Raw genomic sequence first — 10225 nt, 5'->3', positions numbered from 1 at the left:
CTTTAGGAAAGAGAGAGTGTGAAAATTTGAAAGGGTTTAGTTTAGGCTTCACGGTATATATGGACTCTTCTGTTAACGTATGTGAGGGGAAGGAGGAGAGAGAGTGAAGAGGGAGGAGGAGGTTTTGGACTAGAGCAGTTTGCAGGCGAAGCGGGTAAGCTTGGGAAACTACTGAAGGGTGAAAATGGTGGGATAAATGATGGGGAAGCAAAAAGACATATTTGTCTTTATTTATTTATTTATTTCTTCTACTGTGGAAGATTAATTGAAATTGTTAAGAATATGAGATTCGGCTCACCAAAAGAAATCAGATTCGGGATCAAATAATTGTTTCATTGTATGACATGCTCGCTTTCTAATTTCAATGATAGTCTTGGTACAAAAGCATGAATAACATGTCTTTAGGCTTGTTTTTTTTAACGTATTATGGATTTCAGTAACAAAATTCATATAACTTTCATTATCTATGTTTTCGCTCTTTTTACATTATCGTTAGTTTGTTTATCCTATGGATCATTTAGTAGTACACGCATACAAATCATGTAAATGAATCTGTAAAATCAATAAAAAGAATCTAAAATGTCTAGACTAAGAGAAACAAAGAGGAAATAACTAACGATTAAATGTCATTTATCTTCTCCCACCTCAAACGATGAATTACATTATGAAAAGATAATCATAAATGACACGCATACTAGCACGATAACCGCAGATAACGATGGAAGAACAAACCCTATCGTACATTTCTTCAACTTGTAACCTCCCTCCCATTCACATAAGTAAACTCAACCCTATAGTCACCATCAAATGAGAGAAAGAAATGGCCTAGGGTAAACTAATTGTTTCCTTTTGTCGAACCAACTAGCCAGTACAATACAAAGACCATAGAGTAAGACTTATCAAAAGTACATAACTATGTACACAAGTGTATCTAGGAACGCATAGTAGAATACTAGATTGTGGTCTAGTACTATTCCCCCACAACTCCTGGAGCGTGACCTCCACGTCATCTAACCTAGCGTCACACACTAGCAAACCCAAGACATCCAACCACAGAGGCGACGATATCACTCCACCGTGACCGGCCCACCAGCTCAACCTGTTCCTCCGCCTTGGCCGGCCTCGTCATCTACTGCTCCGATCAAACTATTACCGCCGGTTAAGGAGGAGAGCCGATCGATGAGAGTGTTGGGGGACCATGAATTACGTCGCTGCCCTCTGCGGCACTCGCGGGAAAACGACTCCTCGACACACGTCGTTCCACGCCCCGTTTGGACCACCGCGTCGGGGGGACCATGTAAGAGCACGCGCCGAGATGAGAGCATCGGAGCCGTCCACGTGGCGGGATGAGAGCGCGGGACCGCTGAGAATTTTTTGACTTCTCTGACAGCCGCCGGCTTAATCAATTCGAAGGGTGGCCCGCCGTGAAAGTGGTCCCAAAATTATGGGGCCGGGACGAGAAGATTTAGGAAAAGTTTAAAAACATTGGTGGGGCCTGTGGAGAGAGCCGGGTGCTCTGTGGTGTTTATGATGAACTGTTCATCTACAACGCTATTAGGCAATGGTCCCCTGCCCTAGTTGCTCATATTTTCCTCTCTTTTTTTTCCTCTTTTCACTTTGAATTTAGAGGTTTTCTTATTCTGTTTTTTGTGATCATTTGCGTAATTTTAATTTTAATGGAGTTTACAAATTGCAAGGGAATAAAATTTGAGTTTGTTTTGTTTAACATTCTTTGAAAAAAAAAAGGTTAAGATTATCACAGAATCAATAGAAGTCATTAGTGTTACAACTAGCGTAATGTGAATGTTTGATCATTGCAACTGTTCTGTATTAGAGAGAATGTATCCTTAACAGATGACATTGACAATTACTATCATGTTTTACTTTCTTTCATAAACACGTCTAACTCTCTTTCATAAAAAACACGTAAGCTAGATGAGGTGATTAATGCTATTCATATGAATGATCTATTTTTCCTTACGATCAATTATAATAGAGCATATTAAACAAGAGCAAACGATTAGCCTCAAATTACAATTCAATGGCTCTAAATTGCAATTTCTCAAGAAGAGCTTGATGAGCAGCTTGTCGCCGAGGTTGTTAGTTAATAAGAAGGGTAAAGATGGTATTGATTCCAACCGCAAGGTGGAGGGATCAACATTTTCTTAAGTTCACAAGCAGATTAGAGTTAGCACAAGTCTTTAAAATAGGGGTAATCTCTACAAGCCTTCATAATATGCTTGTAGTTGATATTTTTACCGTATTTACGTGATTGGCAATTCTAGTTCAAATATGTTTAGTGAGATTATTCTTGCTTAAATTATGCCTGTGTGACAGTACATTTAGACCTTAATAAGTCTAGTATGGCTTAGATAAGTTACCTGGTTTGTTTCGGCTTTTTTTATGTTAGTTTCTGTTTGATTCTAGCATGATTTATGACTTTAATATATAGTTAAATCAAATCCTTATAAAAAAAGAGAGCAAACGATTAGCAAATGTCATACATTGTAGAATAGTATTGTGCAATGTTGAAGATCTCTACCGTTTCTTTTAATATACGAATAATCAAACAATTAGTAGACTCTGGAATAGTGTAAGCAACGTATAATGTTTCTATAGTCCAATTCATATCTAATTGTATATATAATATATTTGAGGTAGATCATTGATCATAGATTGTGTTACATTGGTACCTTCACTTTATGAAACATAATCTCTTCATTAATATATGGGGAAAAGATAATTAATCAAGAACGATGACTCAACAACGAGCCAAATATTATAATTCTCAAGCAACAATTAAACAATGATCTATACCACAATTGGTTCTGGATAACGACTTCTAGAAACTTTTAATCCCAAATTTACATTTCTTTTTGAATACGAAGGCTAGAATGACAACTCTCAAACCATAACCATTACTAAAACCTCATAATACAAAGGAAGATATTATACCTAAACACAATATTGTAAGAACACCGTAAAATATTAGACATGACTACAAAATCTATGTTCCAAATTTACATTTCTTGATACTCACATTCATTATATTGCATTCTCGATCATGTTGATCAGTATTTAACTTACTATTTTTTTATTTTTTTAGTTGAAGGGCTCCGACTTATTGTGAATTTCACATGTTCGATAGATCGATCTATCTGAAAGTTTTAATTTATCGTGACTCTCAAACGTTTGACTATACATAGCACATTTCTTTTCTTTTTTTTGGTTACAAAAATGGTGGTCAGGGTGGATCACCACTTCGGGGCCTAGAGTATGTCAAGGTCAAGACCCCTTCCCATCGGGTGTTTTTCACTTACGGAGGATCGAACCAGAGACCTCATATTACCAGAAGTGTCCCTGTAACATTCGTCCAACAAGCAGGCCTATCATGTTTTACCACTAAACCAAACCCACATGGGTAGCACATTTCTTTTGTTTGATTATGCATAGCACATTTGTTTCAGGAGTGTCGAAACCCTAATTATTTAAGAATCTACTTTTGGTCCTGTGTGTACTATGATCAGTCGATCGAACTAGAAATGAACACGTACTAAACACTACAATACTTTTTGTTTTGGTCTAATAATAACAATTGGGAACTCTTTTACTGTGGATGAATGAGACAGTTTAACAAAAAATGAAACCCTAATTAAGCAAAACGTCTCCTGCATGTCACTTGTAAAAGAGCTTAGTCGCTGTTCCAAGCCATGCGTGCCTTTGTATTTTTATTAATGTCACTCTCACCTTTCATTTGTATACTATGGTTTAACACCTACATCGCTTGTCACATACTATTTGTGTTTGGTTTAGCAACAAGAAAAGGTAAAGCAGAAGCTACTGTTTCTCCTTTTGGCTGGGAAACACAAGTTTCTTTTGGTCATCATGACACCTTGTTCGAATGGATACTAGATCTTAGTCATCATCATCACTCTAAACAATGTTGTACCAAATGCCTCATTGACAGTGAGAGTTTTGGGGGGAAAGACTCTATGAAAGATTGGATTTATTTGATTATTTCATTTACATTAGTTACATTTAGACGTATACGTACGTAATAAAAGGAGAGTAGAAGCAACATAATACTTCAGCTAGTTTTGTGCATTGCATGTATGACAAAAAATAACATTTAGTTCGTACATATGATATGAAAATGATTACATTTCTTCACCCCATTAACGCTACTCATAAGTTAGATTTACTCTATTTTTTATTGAGACGTAGTTAAATATGATTTTTGTCTTATTTGATCGATTATTGAATAAAGTTGTATCAATGTAATCCCTACTTAACGTGAAATTGTCCCATATATGAATTATCGATATAATTAGTAACAAAATATTTCTCTTCAAAATTGAACGACGCTCGATCAGTTGACCGAGTGTTTCAAGTTCGAATATCTTTCTTTAGTGCATTTTTCATGGTCATTCTTTGGCGCGTGAGATGAAGTAAAAATATCTGAACAGTGGAGGAGTGGTTGCCTCATCGACACGTGTCGGACTGCAGCCCAGACGTTTATAATCTGGTGAGGCGCGGTCCAGGTGCCGTGGCCCATCCGCTATGGTTTCAACTTGCGAGAATTGGCGGGGGTTGTCACCATCACCCAATCACATTCCGCCACCGTCCCCATTACAGGGGCCCACACGTTTTACACGAGCCAACAAGAACGCCCCAACTGTGACCCTCATGACATAATTAATTAATTAAAAAACGAGAAAAAGTCGTTTTTAAACAAAAGGGATTAATATATGGATTAGTAGTAATTAAGTAGAAGGCAGAGTAGGTAAGATTGGTCAAGTATAATAGTTAGGTTTTTGTTCGTGTCTGCCATTTTGGAGATTAAGCAAAAGCTTAATTAGGGGAGTGGGGTTCTCAAACTTAATTATGTAAGGGAGACATGATTAGCATCAGGATTTAGTAGTGTAGGGAAAAGTCCTTGGATGAGGGTTTGTCATTGTCTTTTGTCCTTTTTTATTGTTTAGTGCCTAAATCTCATTAAAAAAGCCAAGGTTACATAGTCCTATAGGGCGAAATGGACACCACTGTGTAATTTGTAGGGTCGTTAGTTGTTTATCACGTTACCATTACAAAAAGACACCTATTTTATTTGTCATCGACTACTTGTGTTTTATTGTGGTTTTAACTTGTATTAAAGTAACTACGCGTTTGACGGATTTGAATTCGCTTCTTTCATTTGTCGACTACTTGTGCTTTATTGTAACTTTAACTCGTAATAAAGTAACTACGCATTTGAGGGGTTTGAATTCGCTACGAGATTCAGAAACAAATAAATCAGCTCAATAACTCGTTTAACATATTACCTACGTATTCAGATATAACATTGAGGTAACAGTTCGACACGCTACGTACGTGTTGAGAGGCATCGTGTTGGTTAAGTGAGTTCATATCTTAAACATTACGCAACAAATGAATACTAGTCCGATCATTAAAACCATAAGTCAGATACAAAAATCACATCAATAGAAGACTTGATAAGAGTAGATTATTGGCCTCAAAAGACTTGAGGTGGAACATTTCTTGTAATTTTGAAATACTAGAAAACCAAAGTCTTTGTAGTTATCATGTGTTTGTGAAGTGGGGTATAATATCATTCTTTTTTGGTAGAGACTTGAAGAAAAAGAAGAAGCTAATAAGGTTAAGGTACAAGGATTGAAGCAAGTAGGAAAAGCGATCCCAAATTCCCAATACACTCTTGGATTCTCATGATCTGATCGAATACCACATTATTGGAGACATATTTTTTGACCACTCCATCTCCATCCATGAAAAACTATTAATTGAAATGAAATGAAAGTTGATCATGAATCATTGTGATTCCTTTGAGTCAATTCTGTTCTATCTTCCTCCCCCATTCCTTTTCAAAATAGCAAGCTCATGGCTAGCTCGCCTGATGATCCTATTATACACTGAATCAATATTTTTCGTACAAAAAGCAAAAGCTTGAGGAATTGACGAACAGTAGTAATCACAATCTTTTGTACTTGTTATCTAGCTAAGTCAATATCAACCAGCTAGAGAATTATTTGAAACACATCATCCAGATAGATATTACAACTTTAATCTCGTCTCAATATGAAACTAAGTGTTCCATATATAAAGTACCATAAAGAGATATTGTATGGCCAAGATTACGAGAAGTGAAAAAATCTTGTTAGTCGGTATATTTATAAGCTTTCTTATCGCATCTAGAGATTGAGATATTATCTCAATTATTCCGTCACGCGTAAATGCGCGTTAAATGGGGATACGCACCCCACAGATGATGGCGATGGCCAACCTGACCACGGCCTTTCATCCCATTTGACAATACGATCACAAAGCTACTGGTATGGAAGACATTTTTATGTTTCATTGTACCTACTGCTTCGATCCATGCTTTTCGAGGCGCACCCTTGTCGCTCAAGGTAAAAGGAATCCGGGGCATCATTTCTCGGGTACAATTATAGAGCTCGAATTCGGTAACAAGAAAAAAGAAAAGTGAGATCCATTATCCAAAGCTAAATGCTCATAATCATGGAGAGCACATAATAATAATAGAGACACACATACATGCAATTTGCTGTGCTGCAGTGTTTGATTAGATCAGGTGCTGTGAATTCAAAGATGCTCTCTTAACTATTCCTAATAATGTCAGGAACTAATAGCAGATCAGGGTCAGATGATCAGTTGCATTTGTTTTATTTAGGGTTGGTAAGATCAAACGTCAAATCTTATATATAGTTCTTCTATACGTACGTACTCTAGCTAGCTTCTGTGCATATGATCCATCAATCTCTCAGGTTCAATGCTCTCTGTATTATTGGGTTTGAAATTTAATGGTGGCCGGTGGTGGTGGTGGTGGCGTTCGGAGCTGGCCAAGCTTAAAGCACGATCATGTTGTTTTGTCCAGGTCCCCTTTGCTCTTATTAGCTCTCCGATGAGTCCGATCGATCTATTCCATCTTCTATCTTCTTCTTCTTCTCTGATATGATACGAAGCTTTTTCTGCAAGGACCACAAGAACACTGAGAGCCTTCGTGCAGGACCACCCAACCACTTCATGCTCACTGTGCTATACCAAACCCCACACGTACCCATGAAAAGAAAGGAACCAAGAAATAATTATTGTCCAAATTTCTGCCAAAGATGATCATGCATTATGGGATTGATATATCCAATATTCGTGAACTTGCATATTCTTCTTCAGTAGCTAGGTCGGGATAAAATCGAATCTCTACAGGTAGGTTATGTGCATTGTAGGTCAAATCCTAGCTTGCAGGATTGCATTCTTGAGGCCCGTGGTTGTCGAACACTATTCTTTGCGGTTGTTTAGTACTTAAGTTAATTACGACAAGTTTTGAGTTTGGATTCCATTACGGAAAATTCTAGTATGTCATATGGTATAACATGCCTCATAAAATGTGTGACTATCATTGTTTAAAAAAGCAACTAAATGACCATGTAATGACCATTTACCCCTTTAAAAATCCTCATATGTCATATAATTAGACACATTTGCAATAGGTATGTCATATCATATGATATGATAGACAAACCCTTCCATCACAACATAAGTAATCATGACATGCATGGTTAATTAATTACTTCTCGTACTTATCATTGAAGTTGTTACTCGGTTTCATGTAAGTTTACTAACACAACAATAACTTTTAACCGTTAGATTTTAATGAGGCTTAGTCTAATACAATTGTTCGATTCCTCCATGGTCAGATAGCTAGTGACCGATTGAGCGAGATTGGTATGAAATCTATGTATCACAACTGGTAGAACAAATCTTAGAGCAGCACGTACAAGAGCTCCTGAAAATTAAGGTAAATTTTGCCAAGGCCGGCATCGCCTTTGAGTTCTCATATATGCATGCATGACATTAATTCGGGTTTACAAGGAGCTAGCTAGAGAGGATTAATATCTTGCGACGCTGGATTTAATCTAGTTAATTAACTAACTGTCGACCCCTTTAATTAACTCTCATTTGGCGAAGCTCCCTCCTATGAGAAATGCGATTAGTGTACAGTGCTAAACTGTTAATTAAGCTGTATGAATGGAGAACAAGAACCCAGAAAGGGTTAAAGCGCAGAGACAAACAACAGTACTAACCTGTCTAACCATATATATCGTAGCTCCCACCAGTACGTTCAGTGTATGATGTCCGTACTGGGTGATCGATATGATAGATCGATGAAGAAAAAGCTAGAAGAAACGGAAGGACATGTATAATAGACCAACCATTGCAGGTTTCAATGATGCTGCGTGCGTTTATTGCTCTTAATTTCTTCTGTTATGTCATTCCAGCAGGTGCTCTAGAAATGGTTCTCGCATGGCATTGCTATATAGAACTACGTACTATTTCTTTTTCGTTTTTTTTATCAAAAAAGAAAAAAGAAAAAGATAAAGTTACTAAAGAATTAGTCTGGATGAGAGAACTCGATCTAGGGATCGGAATTACCTCAGTGATGTTCTTGTTTTGGGTCAAATCCTTCTAAGTTCACACGAGGGAAAGTGTACGTTCGAGGGAAAAGGTCCAAAATTAACAAATCAACATACAAAAGTATGGTAAATCCTTGCAGCGGTAAATTCCCATGAGATAGAGAGATTCATATTAGAATATTTTGTGGAAGTTTTTACTCAGCTTCTTTGTCAGTGCATGGCATAGCGGAATGATCTAGCTATCTGTCATGTGACTTTGAAGATTAGCTGCTTCTGGGAGTTCCTTTGTCCACTGGAGACAGCTGAGGAATAGTGTGGCTTTTATCTGTACACAATTTGATTAGGCTTTGGTTGGTTTTAGTCGATCAATTTACCAATCTTAGATTCATATACAGGTTGAGATTTCTGAAAATCATATGATCAGTATCCGATCCAGTTGATAATTTGAGATTGTTGGTTTATCATCAGGTTCTTAACTAGGTCGATCATGCTGATGACCTTTCATCACATTAAGATGTCTTTCCTTGAAGGAACAAGAAACTTTGATTGTCATCACCTAAAACTAAAGCATAAGCAAACTGCCTATGAAGTCACATCACTCACATGAGATGTCAAAAAATCTCATCAGCTAATATTCATCAATCTTTTACTTTTTATTTCACTTCTTGTCACCCCTCTTATCATTCTTGTGTCTCTAAATCTATAACTGGTGTCACTACACCCGAATGCAATGTGCTTGTTAACGAAAGTAATATAGGGACATGATTAACAAACGAGATTATGAGAGAGAACGACTTGTGAGGATTTTCTTCGAAACGAAAAAAGATATCAACCGAAATTGGAAGAACCTGCAGTAGGATTATCAAAATTCAATTCACCAGATCCGAATACTATCAAATCCTTTTCGTTCAAGTGTTCCATTCCAAGTATCATTCACATTTCTTTCACATTTTCTGGGTCGCTTTTGTTTCATTTTCATTATGAAATGACTTGCTTCCATACAACCAACTGGCACGGTGACCAGAGAGCGACCGAATTTTTAATTTTAGGTCCCAACCACCCAACACCTTGGATTATATACCACCACCGTAACCTCCTATATTTCCAAACAAGCTTTTCAGTCATACGAAAACCTAACTCGACGAAACTATACTCGATCAAATTACCTAATACTAATATCTGATTATGACAATGTAAGAACATTCAACTCAAAACCAGAGATGAAAGAGGCAACAAAATATATATACTGCCCTATTAGGGTGTTGACCATTTCCATATATGTTTTTTTTTTTTGATGAACCATTTCCATATATGTGTTCTTGGCTTCTTGCATATTCTCTACTCGATCTGCCTAATCAATCAAATCGCTTGCCTTGGTTGACTTACTATAGTTTAACCTTTCTTGCGCTGGTATGTTTTGGATAGAGAATGAATAGTACTAGCTACCAGATCGAACATTTGGCCAATTATGTATAAACATGCATGAAACTACAACATCGATCACAAGATTGAATTGAAATGATGATGGGATGGGAGGTGACTAGTTGAAACAAACTGTTTCAGGGTCGGAGAGATCTCCCATCTTTCATTTTCACAAAAGTACAATTCTAGGCGTGCTCTTAGAAGTTGAATTGATCGGACATGTTAGGAGAGTGAGAGACACAATATTTCAGCCATGTAGCCCCGACTATTTACTGTTTCACACCACATGATTTTGTCTTCGGCTGTTCTTGCCTTTGTTAAGCTCAATTAGTCGCCTAGTTTCTATTGAAGTTTTC

The sequence above is a fragment of the Fragaria vesca genome, linkage group LG2, assembly GCF_000184155.1.
Source record: "Fragaria vesca subsp. vesca linkage group LG2, FraVesHawaii_1.0, whole genome shotgun sequence".
NCBI lineage: Eukaryota > Viridiplantae > Streptophyta > Magnoliopsida > Rosales > Rosaceae > Fragaria > Fragaria vesca.
Note: the sequence above shows the minus strand (reverse complement) of the source record.